Consider the following 17553-nt stretch of genomic DNA (forward strand, 5'->3'; position numbering starts at 1 on the left):
AGTATATTATAAGCAAGAGACAGAAATATATGTCTGAATGAGTCTCATATGTCTGAGTATGTGTGTGTGTATACATACTCACACACACAAATACACAAACCCATGTACATATTTAATTACACACACGTTTGCAAGAACAGGGCCATAGACATTTTTAACAGGTGTATTAGCGGCAAGATTATATATTATATATATATGTGTATGTGTTTGTAGCTTATAAGTGTAACTAGATACATACACGTGCATTCTATATATGAATGTGTATATACACATTATTTTAGGTACAGATTATATTACTTTACATGTCTATCATATAAAATACTGTATATAATGTTCATATGACTTGCTTATAATACCCTCATTACAAATTTCTGTGGCCCCAAAATGGTAAAGTTTCGTGCATGTGATTAACGAAGTGCATTTAGTGGTCACTTTGAAGACCCCGAACTTTGCAGGATTGGGCCCAAAGCGAATTTAAAATCAATTTAGCTACATTAAATCTACTCCCTATATTCTGCAATACAGCTCGCTGTAGAAAGTGAAATAGAAATAAAATTTTTAAAAAGGTGCAGCTCCCTGAATTTAATGGGAATCTAGAGTTCCCCTAGTCCCACTATTGCCTATCCAGGAATTTTAGGTGTTAAAAATTGGTTTTGCTGCCCAGAAGCAAGATTTTGTTTGTTGCTTTGAAACTAAAGTATCACTTTATATGATGGCAGAGAGAGACCCAGGGAATGCATCTGAGAACTGAAGTTGGATGGATTAGTGTTATTAACAGAAATGTTACGGGCCAGCCGCTAACACCATGACCCTGATTCAGTAAGAGCCTGAGGCGCATGCTTCACTTTGAGCAGGTAAGTAATCCCAGAGGAGGGTGGAATGGCTTAAAGCTAGGCACACAGTCAAGCACCGTGCTAAACTGGGGCCGTGGGCTATCGCCTTCGGGAACACGGGGACAGTATACAGAATTCTTTAGGAAGTGAGGAGGGGTTTACTAGTCTATAAGAAATGGGTTACGGTCCAGTGTGGCTTTGTTTTCTTCCCCAAACCTCTCTATTTTGTACTGACTTGTAAACACGATCACGGACAGGGCTAATCCCACCCCGGGCCCCCACAGGAAGGGTTCACTTCACCAGGGCCCGGAGGCCCTGGACGGCCCAGCCCAGGGTGCAACCCCCACGGGTGTGTGTGTGGGAGGGGGCCCGTGTTACAAGTTTGTACTGGGCCCGAAAAAGTTATGCTTGGCGCCCTGCTTCCACCCACCCACCAAGACCCTCAGGGGTAAAAGTTTCAAATGTACCTGCATGATTTAGGAGCCTCGCTCCTCTTTTCAAACTGGATTTAGGCCCCAATCCTCAAAAGTTGAGACACTTAACTCCCATTGAGCCGGGCGCCTAAAGACACTGGAGGATCTGGGCCTTACCGGGTGAAATCCCACTGAAAGTCACGTAGGTGCTTACTCCTAGTGTCCAAAAATGGACTGAGAAGCTACGGGCATGATCCAAAAGCCCCTGAAGTCAAAGGAAACTTTTCCATCAAGTTCAGCAGGCTTTGGGTCAGACGTTAATTGCTCATTTGGAGAAGGGTCTGTGTTATCCAAAGGGGCCTGTATGCACAGGGCCTGATAGTCAATGTGCTTGTTCAAAAACCCATCGCTGGGTATTTGCAGGATAATATGTGTTTTTAAATAGTCTCATCTTCAAGTAATAGGATGTAGGGAGAATTGTGATAATTTAGCTCAATATAGCTTCTTTATGGACCTTGGCTTTCAACGGGTTCCTTATCCGCATACGCTTAGACTCAGTAAACGCCGCCTAGGGTATCTCGGTCTGCAAGAACTGAGGGCCTCTGAGGCTCAGTGGGGCGAATTAAGCTGGCTACAGATGGACTAAAGCGTGGATGCAACCTTTCCCTGGGAATAAGAAGGGCTGAGGTGGTCTATATAGAGGGCCTAGAACAATAGAGGCCTAATTTCAGACTAGTTCGCCCGGTGCTAAAATAAAAAACAACAGTAAAACATGATTGTTATTATTGGTCGTGTATTTGAAATGCTTTTTGTGTGAGGCTATAACCTCGCTGATTTTTGTTTGTAGCTTACAAGAAACCCATCCAACACGACAACAATTTCATTACCCTGAAACGGGGTAGATGACGGTGCCTTTCAAAGAATATTGCTTGTTCTACTTCCAAGGTAACATGGAATCTTGGATTCCATAAAATGCATACAATAAATGACACCCCTATGTCCTTTCCATTGCACATGATAACCGAAGCACAAGACTTATTTAATCAGACACGCACATAAGAGTTAGTGTGTGAAGGGGGTGGGAGGAAGGGAGAATTGGTTCTGGACTATGCTGCGGATTTGCTGTGTTATCGTGAGCCAGCCTGTCTCTCTCCAGCTGAGAGGAAGAAAGGTCCTAGGCTTACTGCCTGACCCACTGGATTTGGGAAACCCAGGTTCAGGCCTCTACTGTGCCACAGACTTTCTGTTTGACTTCAGGCAAGTCACTCAGCCGCCTTTGCCTCGGTTTCCTCATCTGTGCAGTGGGGATAATAGACCTGTTCTGCTTCCCCGAGATGTTCTGAGAGTAAGTTCGCTAAAGACTGGGGGGTGTTCAATGGCCATGTAACTATGTGAGAGAGACAGAGTCCCCATTTTAAAAATGGAGATGGTTCAAAACTAGCGCACAGGGGGAAGGCGAATTCATTTATATTTGCTAAGCGCCTTAATATCCGCTCATGGAAGTCTGCATAGCAGGGGAAGCTTTTATCATCACCATATGCTACTGGCCTGCTGAGTGACCTTCGGCAAGTCGTTGCCCTGTCCCGTGCCTCGGTTTCCCCATCTGTTAAAACTGCGACAGTCCTCCTTTGTTAAGAACTTGGAGATCTACTGATGAACCGCGCTGCACACGAACTAAGCTGTTATTGTTACTATCCTCGAATAAGAGCACACATTTTCCAAGCTGCTTGACCTCACATGATCATTATTATATATTTCTATCACAGCGGCACCCATGGTCCCTCGCTATCGGAACTTCATTGTGCTAGCTACCGTCTACACACCCACCGGCACACTATTGCTACAGTGGAGTAACACCAGTGGCTACAGTGGAGTAACACCAGTACGCACTAGCTAAGAATCCGGCCCACTATGTCAAGAGATTTAAAAAACAGCTAATTCCTTGGTCGGCTCCAAAGCCTGGTGGAGTCAATGAGACACTGTTGACCTCAAGGGGCTTTGGATCAGGTCCTGCGATAGGAAACCCGTTGTAAATAAGGCAGTTTTTGATGGGGACAGAGGGCAAGCCTTTAGCCACAGGGGCATGAAGGGACTGTATGAATCTTCTGAAAGGGGAAATCTTATATAGATAAAGGACAGTACCCTCAAAGCTCTTCCCAGGCAATGACCTCCTCTTATATCCTAACCTTAGGGGAGAATTGGTCTCTAAATTTACCCAGACTCCTATAAAACCCTTCTCCATTCTAGCGAATAACCTTTATGTCTAGGGACCAGCAAAGTTTGTTTTTCTCCCTCCAGGGTTAGTCGCAGCAGGAGTGAAATAGAAAGCAACGGTTTTGTAGGAGGTTCCCCCAGCACAATAATCTCAGAGGAGTTTAGGTCTAAAGACTAAAAGGGTCTATTTACTTTCACTGACAAGGAACAATATAAGCAGATGTCCTTTGATGGGATTAGGTTATTAATCCTTGAATCATGCGTAAATGGGAAAATGATCCATTATTTTCAATGAAATCCTTCACTGCTTTAGATTTCAAGGAAGGAAAGGCTGGATGGAAGGCGGTTAAGAGAAAGGTCTGTTTTACTGTTGAAAATTTATTTTGCAGTTTGATCTGTTGAATCGAGCATTTACGTTAGGATTCCACTTTATCCTGAGATTAATTTATCATGTGGGACATTTATCTATAGGGACCCCAGCATTCCTCATAGTGTCACACCACCGCAAACAATAAGGTATACCTAGTGCCGTGCTCTGAACAGCTTTCGCAATCCTGCCTAAATGTTTAGATCTTTCAAACGCCTCTGTGTCATGTTAGCAGCAAAACACAAAGCAAACGACATCGTGTGATATTTCATAGGAAAGACACGGTTTTGTGTCTGCTGTATATTCCAAGGGGCGGTTTATAAATAGCATGCGTAGGTGGATGGAGGGAGTTCTCAAGATAGATAGGCCTGAAAATATCTTGTAAGGAATATCTAACAGTCGATGGGGCCATATCCTCAGTGGGTGTAAATTGGTGTAGCTCCATTGGACTTGATTCTCATTTAGACTAAGGCCCCGCTATATGATTATGGTGGTGTAAAGAGGTCTTAAAATAAGGCCAAATTATAGCAGCACCCACCTTAAGTCCCCTTTACTTTGTTCCAGCTGTGTAAAGGGGCCTACGGTAAATAAAAATAAGGCCCGTTTACTGCAATGGAACTTTCCCAATTTAACCAGCTGAGAACATGGCCCCCTGTGAGTAACCAATTCCTCTCGTCTCTGAAGAATTTATAAACTAGCCGACAACAAATACCTGGAAAGCCCAAAGGTGGATAAACAGGACACTTCAGGCTCCAAAGTAATTGACAGCTCCGTAAGCTCTTGATGCTGGGGACATAACTCAACTTATCCGAATGAATATTAATGGCGCGGAGACCGCCCGATGCACCAGAACTAGCCAGCTGAATCTCCTATGTAGCAAACGCAGAAATAGATTCCACATGAATAATTTACTACGCTTTCTTTTGATTTGCGTTCTGATTGTACACTGCCGTGCAAGCGCAGAGGGGGAAAAATATGTTCTGATTAAAGATTTACACTGGGCTTATCACTTTTGTTGTTGTTGTTGTTTAAATCTACTTCCAAGTTGGAGCATGATCTTCTGTAAAAGAAATACTCATTAAGTAGATAGAAGCAGGACTCTCGTATTTGCTAGAAAATTACAAACGCTCGCGTGCGTGCCTGTGCATATTTGGATCTGTTTGGGAGAGTCGGGATAGGCGTTTGTGTAACTGGAATTGTGCGTGTTTGTCTGAATGGTGTGGGTGTATCTATCTGGATGGATACATGTGTCTCTAAGTGCGTGTGTGTGGTTATAGGTACCTGCGTTTCTGAATGGGTGCATTCTCTAGATGTGTGTGGAGCTAGGCTGTTCTCAATGATGGCAGATGACTGAACAAGGAGCAATGGTCTCAAGTTGCAGTGGGGGAGGTCTAGGTTGGATATTAGGACAATCTTTTCCACTAGGAGGGTGGTGAAGCACTGGAATGGGTTACCTAGGGAGGTGGTGAAATCTCCGTCCTTAGAGGTTTTTAAGACCCAGTTTGACAAATCCTGGCTGGGATGATTTAATTGGGTTTGGTCCTGCTTTGAGTAGGGGGCTGGACTAGACACCTCCTGAGGTCCTTTCCAACCCTAATCTTCTCTGATTCTATGATATATACAGATGTGTGGGCCTGTCTGGATGGATGCATATACACCTTGTGTGCATGTGCGAGTGTGTATCTGGATGCGGGTGCATGGATGGGTGTGTACGTATAGCTGGGTGTGTGCACGTGCAAACGTAATAGTGTAAGACAGGCACTGGAAATCCAAGAAGCCTTCTTCTCTCTGACATGGACATGACCCAGGTTTAGTACAACAACTGTCTCTCCTATGCTTATTAGCGGCAAATGAAGATGGACTATGATTTTTAATGCTTTGTGTTATCTTATATTCTACCTTCCATACCAAGAAATCTACCCCCAGGCAAAGACGTCGGGAAATGCCAGAGATAGGGTTGTGCACCTAACACCAGCACAATACTTTACACCTGCAAAAAGCTTTAGAAAAGCAAGATCCCTATTGGACAGAGGGGGAAACTGAGGCACAGAGAGGGGACATGACCTGCAGAAGGTCTCACAGCATCTTTGTAGCACAGACAACCTGCCAATTCCCCACAGCTTGCTGGGCGGTAAACTAGAGTGAGACACAGAAAATCCAGATTATATTCCCAGGCAGTTCTGCCATTGATCTGTTGCACGACTTGGGCAAGTTGCTTCCTCTCCCACCCATTGTCTGAGTTGTCTCTTTAGGGCACGGACTGTCTCTCACTAGGTGTCTAACACAATGAGGCTCTGTTATATAAATAACATTATCGCTCCATTTTAAACATGCCTTTTAAAGTCTTCTAGTTATTCACATGTTCGGCTCCTGTTGATTTCAGAAGAGTTATTCTCTGGGAGACAAGCCCTGGAGTTATGTCAACCTATAGAAGCTGTGGATTTCACTCTCTGGGCCTACACCAGAGAAACTGGAATCAGAATCTGATCCCACAAGTGGAAATGTGTTGTAACGCACTGTGGGCCCGATTCTGTCCTCAGATGCACAAATTTACTGGTATAATTCCCCTGAAGTCAACCAAGAGGGGCCAATTTACCCCAGCTGAAGATCTGACACCCCCTCCCCCCCCTTTTTTTTTTAACCCTGCAGAATCCAAATCAGTAACAGGAAGCTCAAAGACTTTACAGCCAGCTGCGAACAGCAACACCAGAACCCAGCTCCATGCCACAGTGCAGGGGAAATCCAGGGAAGCTGCTGTCAGGCAGCAAGGCTGTCAGGATGGCAGACTGACCTGGGAGCACTGGGAAACACCTCATTTCAATGCTGAGCAAGAACCTCACCTCTCAAGGAGGCCTGAAATCCACTCACCAAACTGATCCGGCCCTATTTATTATCTAAAACATCTCGCCTGCTAAATCAGGTTTTCCTGAATCATCCCAACGTTTTATCCTCCCTCCCCCTCCAGCCCCTTTCCTCTCTTTTGCCAACAGGCAACCCCTGATGCCTTATTCTGTGCAGAAACAAGCTGTGGGCCGTTTGCAAAATCTTTTGAAAGTCAAAGGAGGGTGGACAAAGTAGATCCAGGCAGGTGGCTTAAAAAAAAAATCCTGTTGATTGGGAGAGGGAGCAAGCTGCATTTATGAAGACTAAAAACGCTCCAGGAAGATGCTGACATGCCAGTTGTCAGAGAAGGAGGCAGACGGACATACAGTACATGGGGATGGATGGTGAGACCAGGCTGACTCTTCTGTTCCAGCGCCATCTGGTGGCCAGTGTCGTGTAAACACGAGGGAGAAAAATCCACTGTGTAAAAACACTTATTTTAAAAAGAGAAAATGGTAAAGAAATATATGTTCAATTAAATTACCCATAAAAGTCAAGAGAAGAAATACCCAACATTTTGGCCTGCGAAGGGAAGGGATCATTAGCTCGGTTTGCTTTCTGCCCATGGGCTCACGTAAATATGTTAAAAATAAATTAATATTTACTTTTCAATAATTAAACGAAATAAATATTGACACTACCCTGTTATTTTATCGGCGCCATTTCAGTTCAAGACTGGAATCGTCTCTGGCAAAGCTTCATCAACAGATAAACCTCTCAGGAGAGGAATTAGGCATACATTTGGAGAATCTTTGAGAATCCTATTAAAAGTGCTAGTGAAATTTATCAAGAGCAGATTTGCTGAAACCCCGAGTGATAAAGAGAAGCTGTGATACAGCCCCCAGATTTTAAGCGAGGCATCTTTAGAGGACTGGCTGTTTAAAGGGACATTTCCATTTTAAAATGAAATTTAAATGTCCCCCCCCCCCCCCCACACACACACACTCGTTACTCAAAATCAGAACACACGAATTAAAAAGGAAAGTTTAAACAAAAAATCCTATTGGCATTTGAATTTGTCTCTGAGATTAATCAAAGAAAATCAAGTATGTCAATTTCACTTTTGTCTCTAGTCACTTTCACAAGTCATTTGTCCTGGCTGCAGAATTTGGATTGCAAACGTTAGTAGAGACAGGAGAGGGTTATTTTGTTTGTAAAACAATTTGATTTAACTGATGGCAGCATGGCTGTCGGTCAGGACTTGCTTCTGTCTGGTACTTCTCCTTGGGGTGCGGTGAGGGGCTCCCCAGAGTTCTGGAGTTTGTTGGACTGGTTAGATCTTCGTTTAGGAGATTTGTGAGATTTGTTTCTGTCCTCGTGTGATTTTGGGGGAAGGTTTTTTCTTTGTGTGTGTGTGTGTGTGTGTGTGTTGTTTTAGAGTTTGGGGGCTTGTCTGGGTTTTTTTTTTTTATTATTATTTGAATTTGGTTTGTGTTGTTGTTATTGTGTGCTTCCGTTGTCTGTCTCCCGGAGGAAAAAACTCAGTGTGAAAACACGGATATATTTTCTAACCCCCGCCACACACACACACACACACACACTCTCTCTCCTCCCCCCCCCCCCCCACCAGGACTCGATGGGGGGAGGTGCACACAGAACGACCAAAGCACCATGTAAGTTAACCTTTAAAGGCAAGGCAAACTGCTGGGAAACCCTCACGCCCAGGAACTCCTGGAAATAAAAGGTGCCAACTCTGGGCTCATCTCTGCTCTCCCCGTTCCCGGCTGGGAGGCGATGGGAAAACCAGTTTTCCTCCCGCCTTGCAATAACCGCTGCCCTGCTCTGCGCAGAGTTAAAGCACCAGCTACACCTGCGGATACAACGCCGCTGCCTTGCAGGAGCCGGGCTTGAATGGCCCCTCGGACACTGGCCCAGCAAACGCTTCTGGGGCAACACAATCGAGGGCAGCCTTCGACTTTCCCACCCCCTCCTTCTGCAGGAGGCGTGATCTCTGTTTAAGATAGTCTGTGAGGCGGGCAGGAAGCCGGGACTGGGAGCTCTGGATTTCAGAGGGAGAAAAAATAAATACAAAAGGATTTAAATGAAGAGGAAACCAAATCAATCGGGGAGGGGGGAGGCAGGAGGCAAAAGGAACGAACTGATCTGGTTTCACTCCCCTCATATTTATTTCGCAAGGGGACGCCTCTGCAAACCAGTCCCCTCCCCATGAACTCTGCTTTCCCTCAGGCAGGAGTTCTGTGGGGGCTGCAATATTTCGGTTGCACACTGGCTCTGTCCTTTGCCCTGCAACAATAACATAGATTTTTTTTTGGGGGGGGGGGATAAGCTGCATCACATTAAGGCACTTCAACCCCATCCTCCAAAGCTAGGTGGGCATTTTAAGGGGTTTTTTTTGCGGTGGGGGGGACACAAGAACATTCGGAATGAAGAAAAGCTGCCTGGGGACTGGGCTGGGCTGGGCTGGGCTGGGCAGACCCAGTGGGTTCTAGGTTGGATCTAGGTTGACCACAGCAGCCCGAGGGCAGGGAGAAAAGTTGCTTTGGGGGCATCCTCCCACGTGATCACAAAATAGGGGGGCCAACTTGGGGGGTGAGGGGGCATCCGCTTTAAAGCCCGCCCAGCATCGCTGCGCAAACCGGCGGTGCTGGGAGTGGCCCGGGCCCGGGGCAGATCCGGGGTTAGTTCTGGTGGTTTCCATTTATTCTTTCCGCCTGTTGATCTCGGGGTTTGGGGGTTTTTTTTTTCCCACCTGGTTGCAAAGTTCACCCGCAATGAAAGAGGAACCCAGGCGTTTCACTGGCAGGGTGGAAGCCATCCCTGCTGATGTTTCTGTGTCTCTAGACCAGGACTCGACCTAGCTACACACCCCTTGTGTAGCTCTGTGCTTCCTGCACAACACCAGCCAGGAAGAGGAAAGATCATAAACCAATACCTCCACAACCCGCAGCACACTGAATCCAGGAGGGAGGGAATGCAGGAGGGTGCCAGCGACCCCGCCCGTCTGTCTGGAACTCCTGGAAGATTTAAAAGCCGGCCCATTTTTGACACATTTTTGCTTTAAATATTTTTGCGGGACAAAACAAATGAAAAAAGTCCCTTGGATTAAGAAAGCAAACAAGCCGCTGTTCTAACTTGTAATGCTCAGAAATGGTCCAAGGTTTACATTTTACAAGGTGCTATTGGAGAAAGAGAGTCAAATGAAACAAAAAGGCAAATGTATTCGATTTTACAGATATATTTGTGATACTGAGGAGCAGTATTTTCCACATTTATACACAAGGCAAAGACACACACACACACTTATGACTCATGTATTGGGCACACTGAACTTAAACAATGAAGTTATTACTAAGGCATTTCCCCATCTTCTCATACAGACTCTTACCATAATTTCATACCATAAAATCCCTGTAATACTCTCCTGCCTCCATGTTTATGTTCTAACTACTTGGATGTTAAATAACAAGAAACCAAGAGACTCCCTATAGTTCTCTATTAACAAATTTCAAACACTAGCAGGAAAACACGAGGGAAAATGACCTTCCTCTGACCGTGGTGCAGCCATGAGACCAAGCACCCCCACTCCAAACCATACACCCGCACTTGCAAGACATACACACTTTAAAGATCTTTTCCCTTTAAACTCTAAGACAATTTTAACAACATTTCTCTGATGTTAAATTCCAAAGACAACAAATAAAATATGAGACAGGGGGGGAAAAAAGCAGGTCTGATTGTTGGGGGGAAAAAATAAAAGAGGTAATATATTTCACTTAAATTAAAGTTGTAATGAAAGAAAAGGGACTATTTCTCAATACCAGAGCCTGAAAAGGGGTGGAATATTTGTCAGAGACAATGAAACTCTCCTGCATCTGTGCAGAAATAATTTCTATTTAATACGAGTCCTTCTTTTATTTAAAATGTATTAGTAAAATAAATCCTAAACTAGAATTTTGGGATTAAAAGATTCAATATTTGCAAGTGCATTCACCAAACATATAATTCTTGTTTTTATCAGCTTATTGCACTGTATATTATTCATAATTATTAATCAGGAATTTTGTTATTGCAACAAAGGAAGTGATCATTCCTGTTATATTTCTAAGGAGGGGCCAGTTGTAGTAAATTCCTTTTATTAACTTTCTAACGATCTAATCAATTGCATAAGACAAAAACCCGCCAGTTTTATATTTAAAAAACACAATTCACTGGAAAACATGTTGTCTATTTAAAAGCAAGTGTGAAAAAATACCTGATTGAAGTTATATTTATAAATGTAGCAAAGTGTTTGGAATTATGAATAAAAGTAACTTTGCTTATATTTACATAAATATAATCCTTGGGAAATAGCATCACTGTAATTAATGTTGAGACTAACTTACTGCTTTCATATATATTTCACGCAAAGAAAAGAGGACAAAAATCTTAGAGTGAAAAAAATTATAGCTCCATGTTCAGTTTTTATTCTAGTTTGAATGTTATGTTCCTTTCTTTAAAAACAATATAAAAAAGGCACTTTCCCCTTATTCAGAGAAATATTTTCACCTACCCAGATTGCTATTTCTTTCTTGTTCCTCCTAGATCTTTCTTTCTTGATTTTTAAGTCTGTATTGGATTTCTGCTCTATTTTCCAAATTCATTTCATTTCCTGTTGCAAAATGCTACAATTTCAAACAGAACCCCCCCAAACCTGAATGAGAAACAGGGTCAGCTGAGTTTAACTCTTTCAAGTTACCGGCATTTGGGGGCCAGATTCTCATTTACTGTAAGGCCCCTTTACACAGCTTTGATTGTGTGAGGCTCCTTTATGGTTCCAGAATGCAAAGAGACCTCAGTGTAAATGAAAGTCAGCCTTTTTAGGCTTCTTGCAATTTTATCTAAGATCCAGCTCAGCCCTCCTGTTCTGTTTCAAACTAAATGCTGCCTGGCTAGAAAATAACACCTGCTTGCACAAATATATCGTCTATTTCTTCCCTGCTGTTTCTCTGTAGGGTTTTGTTTGAACAGGGAAAACAATAGAAAAAAACCCCCAGAATTAATTAAAATCTTGAGAGTCATATCTACCTTTCTGGGCTTATTTAAATGTGTCTCTATCTTTTTTTTTTCAAGGTACAAAACAATAAAGATCCAGAATCAATTTTCCATTTTTCACTATTTACCAGAACCATTTTTAAGAGGACCCTAATCCCAGAATTTATTTACAGGTTAACTCTAAGTAGGTGAATAGCCCCAACCAAGAAAATGAATCAGCACCAAAATCTTAACCACTCACCAGGTCTGGCAAATTCTCTTTGAGATGAGGCAAGAGACTTGGCATAGGCCCGGAGCCCTTAAACATTTACACAGGTGTTTAACTTTAAGCACAGGAACAGGCCTGTGAATGCCCACAGGATTACTCAGCTACTTAAAGCTAAGTGACTGACGGGGCCCAGCCTTGGCAAGAGGCTGTTTTGGACCCTGGAAGAGAAGGGGGTGATGGTGAAAGAAAGAGAGAAGGGCTGGTCTTTTTTTTATTATTATTATTATTCTGTTTGGACAGCATCTGGCACAATGGGATCCTGGTCTAGAGATTCCTGGGGGCTGCAGTAATGCAAATAAAGAAGAGCTCTGTTATCTAGACACATCCCCCTTATTGTCTCTGGGGCAGAACATCCGGCATGTGCTTTTAAAAGAGTCTTCCATGGCCAGGAGTGTTTTAGAGTAAAGGGGCTAGACACACATGTGGAACTAGAAGGGATGTGGTCAAACACAGTTATTGGTGTGTGTGTGTGTGTGTGTGTGTCTCTCTCTCTCTCTCACACACACACACACATCATCAGCCAGAGCAGGTCTGCTACTCAATACTGCCCCTTGGTGGCCAGATTGGATCATTTGCGAGGCACAGATGTTTGGGCCTTGAGTGGCAGAATCACAGATTTTTTCTATCTCTGGTCTATCCGCCCAAGCCAGTACATCTCCCCCAGCCAATGTGGGAGGGCTCCCGGCAGTGCCTCTTTCGTCCAGTCTAATTTTAAATGTCCCACATGAGGAGGATCCAGTCACCCCAAGGCAAGCCCTTTACCGCCAGCTACCGCGTCTGATGCTCTTACGCCTTGGATGCAATGCCCCAGACGCATTCTCTGAGACTCTTCCTGTGGGCAAAGGGCTCCTTTTAGAAAGCCGAAGGAGGGCACTGACCCAAACGGGTCTCAGAAAATAATTTTTTTTTTGGGGGGGGTTCTTCTCAAACAACGAGGATCCCGTCGGCAATATTTGAGTCATTAGGTTACAGGACACAGTTCATATGCTTAATATTTATATTGCATTAGCCCTGTCCCCAGCATCTATTACAATGGATACGACCCAAAGAGCTTACAATCTGAATATGTGCACAAGATGGACAGAGGGGAATAAAAGGAAATATGACTTGGCTACGGTCTCACATTAAAAGGCAGGGATAGCCCCCAGGTCTCCTGATTCTTAAATCCAGGCCTCTAGCTGTCTCTGTAAAAGCAACTCTCAGGGCTTGAATTTACCCCATTGTTTTTTAACATCACAATCCTCTGGCTGGGTTCTGAGCAGGGACTGAATCCATTCTAAAGCACTGATCTCTACGAGGAGCGCTACAGAATTAAGGGCTGCCTTATTATCGTTAATTTCCAATGAATCCATCTCTCTGTTAGTGCAGGGAACTTCTCCACAGTCCATTTTTTAATGCTTAGAGTGAGGCATTCCAAATGCTCCTGAGATACCACGTCACTTTGAAGCCTTTTTAATCTACATTTGTAAGGAACTATGCCTTTGGAGAGATTGGCAAGGGGACATATCAGGCAGCAGAAAGCCACGCCGGGAGGTGCTGCTTGCTATAAATGATATCTGGCGTATAATTTATTTGTTGGGCCAATAAAAGGGCCGACATTATCTGACTTCTACATGTCTCAGGCAGCTTCCCAAGCCGATATTCACGTCATAAAAGCAGAGAGGAAAAAGCCTACGTCCCAGCACAGAATGCGTCCCATTTTTATAGGGCTGGAAATGATAAAATCCTGTCGCCAGCAAATCTGCAGCTGCTTACCCATTACCCAGTTCTGCGAGTTAGAGGAGATATGGAATTTATTTTCAATTTCCTGGGGAAGAAATGGACACAAACATAAACTTTTCTCTTTTTTCCCCCAAATTTTCTGCTTTTTGTCAAAAAGCCTAAACCGTCGGGTTTCCGTTTTTTGATGAAAAGCTGAACATTTTTGACAGAAATTGACCTTTATTTGGGGGCAGGAGGTAGAACATTGCTCCTTTGTCAAAAAGACGTTTTTCATTGGGGAAAAAATGGTTAAATATTTAGCTATAAAAATAAAATTAACACAGAAATGCAAATGAACGGCAGCCTCTTTCTAGCTGGAAAATAAAAACGTGCTATTTGTAAGTATGAAGCAGGTAAAAGCGCACCCAGAGGCAGGGGAAACTGAGGCACAGCGTGATTTGAAGGAAAGTAATTATGAAGCTTGATAGATTTTTTAAGGCCAAAAGGGACCATTATGATCTTCCCGTCTGACCTCATGCATAACACAACACGGGACTGCCTCATCTTCTGATTCCTGCATTTGAGCTCAAAGGCCTGGGACTGAACGAGAGAGCATCTTTTAGAGACCAGTCCTGAGGTAAAGACTTCAAAGGATGGAGAATTAATCCCACCTCTTGATGGAAACAGTCACATCGCGTCTGTCATCCACTGATCTCAAAGCGCCTTGTAAAAATTACAGCGCCATTAGCCCCATTTCACAGATGGAGAAACAGGGGCACAGAGAGTGGAAATTTAAACAATAGCCCCATGGCAGAGCTGGAAACTGAACCCAGGTCTCTTGTCTACAGACCACTACCCACCGCTACACACTGGCTCAAATGCTCCCTATACACTTACACTAGTGTCCGGACCATAGAGTCCCTAAGTGCTGCAAAATGGGCTTAGGGTGGTATCTCCTTGTGAGCAGACCTGGGCTTTTGAGGTGCACAACCTGCAGGTGCTTTTTCAAGCAGGAGTCGCTTAGAGAAACAATTTCTATCCGTCACTCTGCAGCGCTTAGGATTAGATTTTTAAAGGTGCTGAAAGATGCAGACAGATGCCTAGTGGGAGTTTCAAACGCACCGGGTGCCTAACGGCCATTGAGTTCAAGTGGATGTGGCCCCTACCTCAAGTCCCAGCATCCCATGCGTGCAGCTAGTCCTCCAGTGCCTTCCCACAATTCCCCCTGTGCACCCAGAAAGGACAGACAAAGTCTCCTACAATTTCCCTGGGAAAGACGGCATAGAGCAGCTCAGTTACCTGGTCCCATGAATGACAGCAGTGCCAGTGTGGACGCAGCAGCTTGCGTGCAGCTCCCGCACGCTAACACGGCCACGACGTCCTACCCAAAGTTACCAACCGCTTAAAGACACACCATCTGGCGCTGGAGAGCAGGATGGCTGTCCGGCCATGCTGCTGCTATCCAGATGTGAGGACAGCAGCGGGATACTGGCAGTGAAAGGGAAATCGCACAGCAGTCACAGAGGGCAGGTCATGACATAATCCACTTTATTGTTGTTAACGTTTCTATCATGGTCTCGCGCCTAGAGACCACTGCTGAGAGCACAGCCCTGGGGTGCTAGGCTCTGTACGTACACAGAGCAAAAGACAAGGCCTGCCCCAGAGAATTTATAACCTAAAGAGAAAGGATAGACCAAGGAAGGCTTATTCTTCCCATTTTACAGGAGGGGGAACTGAGGCTCACAGAGGGTTCAATTTTCCAAAGTGACGTAGGTACTTGTCTCATTGAAAGTTAATGGAATTTAATTTCTTAAGTCTCTGAGGCACCTTTGAAAATGTTAGTCTAAGTGACCTGTCTAAGTTCACACAGGGAGTCTGTGACAGAGCTGGGTCTGGGAACTGAACCCAGGCGTCCTGGGTCCCCGTCTGGGGCCTCAACTGCAGACCTTTCAGCACTTGCCTGTTCTTTTCAGCTTTCAGCCATTGTGTTGCAACCTGGAGCCACCTCGTGGCTTAAAGGAAGAATTACGCCCAGTTGTTGTGGCGGATGCTCATCAATTAAACTAGTTGTTGCCACAATTATCAATGGAGATTTTTTTGTCTGGTTTGTTTTTTGTTTTGCTTTTCTTTCAGATAAAGTGAATTTAGTGCAGCCAAGAACATTCAGGGAAAAGAAAACCTCTATTTTCGAAAGAAAAGAAAAGAAAAAGCACAGAGCATAGCAGTATAAATCCAGCATGTGAATCCTGAACCAAACTGTTCAACTCTCTGCTGGAGCTGTGTGAATACCAGGTTTTGTATTGCCAAAAAACTGAGGGGGGAAATTGTGTCATGTTGCACAAAACTTGCGTTTGACCCGAAATGAACCATTTAAATTTTGGGCATTTTTTAAATGTCTTAATTGTTTTTTTTTTTCATAAAAATCAAAGGACATTTTTAAACAAAAAAATCATGGCAAATTAAAAAAAAAAAATCAGTTTCATTTCAACAATGTCAAACCAAAATTCTTCCATTTTTTAAAGGGTTTTCATTCCTTTTTTGACAGAAACAATTAGGTGAAAGTGACACGACCTCACAAAATTTTTTTGGTCAACCCAACTCTGCATTTTTCAATAACAACAAAAACTTTTTGGTCAAGAAATTTCACCCAGCTCTAGCTTCTGTGCCTATGTCTTCACTGCAGAGTTGGCCCAGGCACCTGCCCAGGAGATGCCTCTAACCCCCCTTTCCATCCACACCCAAAACCCTCCCTCACCCAAGTTTAGTGGGGCTTTCAACGAAAGAAAGAAAGAAAGGTGGGATAGGCTAGAGTTCAGGTTCTCTTTCACGAGGGCTGGTAACCCACCCGCTCTGTACTCAGGACACAGAGTAAGCCACTCAAAAGCTGCTAGTTCTCCACAGCACCTTCCCACACTGCCCCCAGGGGCCCAGAAGAACAGACAAGTCCTTCCCCAATTTACTGGGAAAGAATCCAAACGGCTCAGCTCACTGCAGCACCAAACCATGTGGGATCTGCACCCAGAAATCCGAGTGACACACACACACAGTGGAGTGCAGCCCCTTCGGATGGATGCAACAACTCAGACAGGGCTTTTCCATGTGTTCGCTCACACTCAGCCTGGGCTAGCTCTGGTGCCCGTCACCGATGTGAATTCTGTGGCACAGAGGCATCCTGTAGGGGAAGAAGAGAACTGGGCATTCACGTTGCACTGTCTTTGCTGAGCTGGCGTTGAGTGTGATGTGATGGGGGCTTTGTGTCAGGGACAGTAGGATCTGAGCTGAGACCCCAAAACTTTTGGCAGATACCACCAGGCAATGAGGACTTTTGCCAGTCAAACCACAACATATTTCAATTTGGAAATACTGTCATGGCACCTCCCAGGAATTGTACTTTAGGTGCTTCGGACTCCTATTCTCCCTGGGCTGGGCTCCCCTGACAGACTTCATCTCCCATGATGCACTGCAGCCATGCAACTGCCATGATGCACTGCCTCTCCTCACCAAGAAGGAATGCTCTGGTGCCTCATAGGAGTTGTAGTTCAAGAGCCTCATGCTGCCATTCCCTCCTATAAGCCAGGCTCTTTGGTTGGACTACATCTCCCATGATGCACCATAGCCACCCTCTTGGTGAGGCAAGGCAGTGCATCACTGTAGTCACATGGCCATGGTGCATCATGAGGAATGAAGTCGGCTGGAGAGCCTGGCCCATAGAGGAGAATGCAGGCACAAGGCCCCTCCCCTTGAACTCCCACAAGGCAGTGTGCTGGCATTCCAGAATTGAAATATTGTGTTTTTCAGCTGAAATAGGTCAGTTTTTAGCTGAAAATGGAAAATACTTTGGTTTTGGGGGTCTTTTTTGGACAAAAAAGAATCAAGATTTTT

General features: G+C 44.4%; 1 long non-coding RNA gene across 1 annotated transcript; it reads right to left on the reverse strand.

Moving 5' to 3' along the window:
• Nucleotides 1–8752: 8752 nt before the first annotated feature.
• LOC137167502 (uncharacterized) lies at nucleotides 8753–12026 on the reverse strand. Its single transcript, XR_010924122.1, has 3 exons — nucleotides 11944–12026; nucleotides 9604–9685; nucleotides 8753–8954 (listed from the first exon to the last, which is right to left on the reverse strand). It is a non-coding gene; the product is annotated as an uncharacterized lncRNA (long non-coding RNA).
• Between the last annotated feature and the right edge of the window lie 5527 nt (nucleotides 12027–17553).

Source organism: Emydura macquarii, unplaced genomic scaffold (assembly GCF_026122565.2).
Source record: "Emydura macquarii macquarii isolate MOO-44397 ecotype Brisbane River unplaced genomic scaffold, CSIRO-AGI_Emac_v2 contig_2924, whole genome shotgun sequence".
Lineage (NCBI taxonomy): Eukaryota > Metazoa > Chordata > Testudines > Chelidae > Emydura > Emydura macquarii.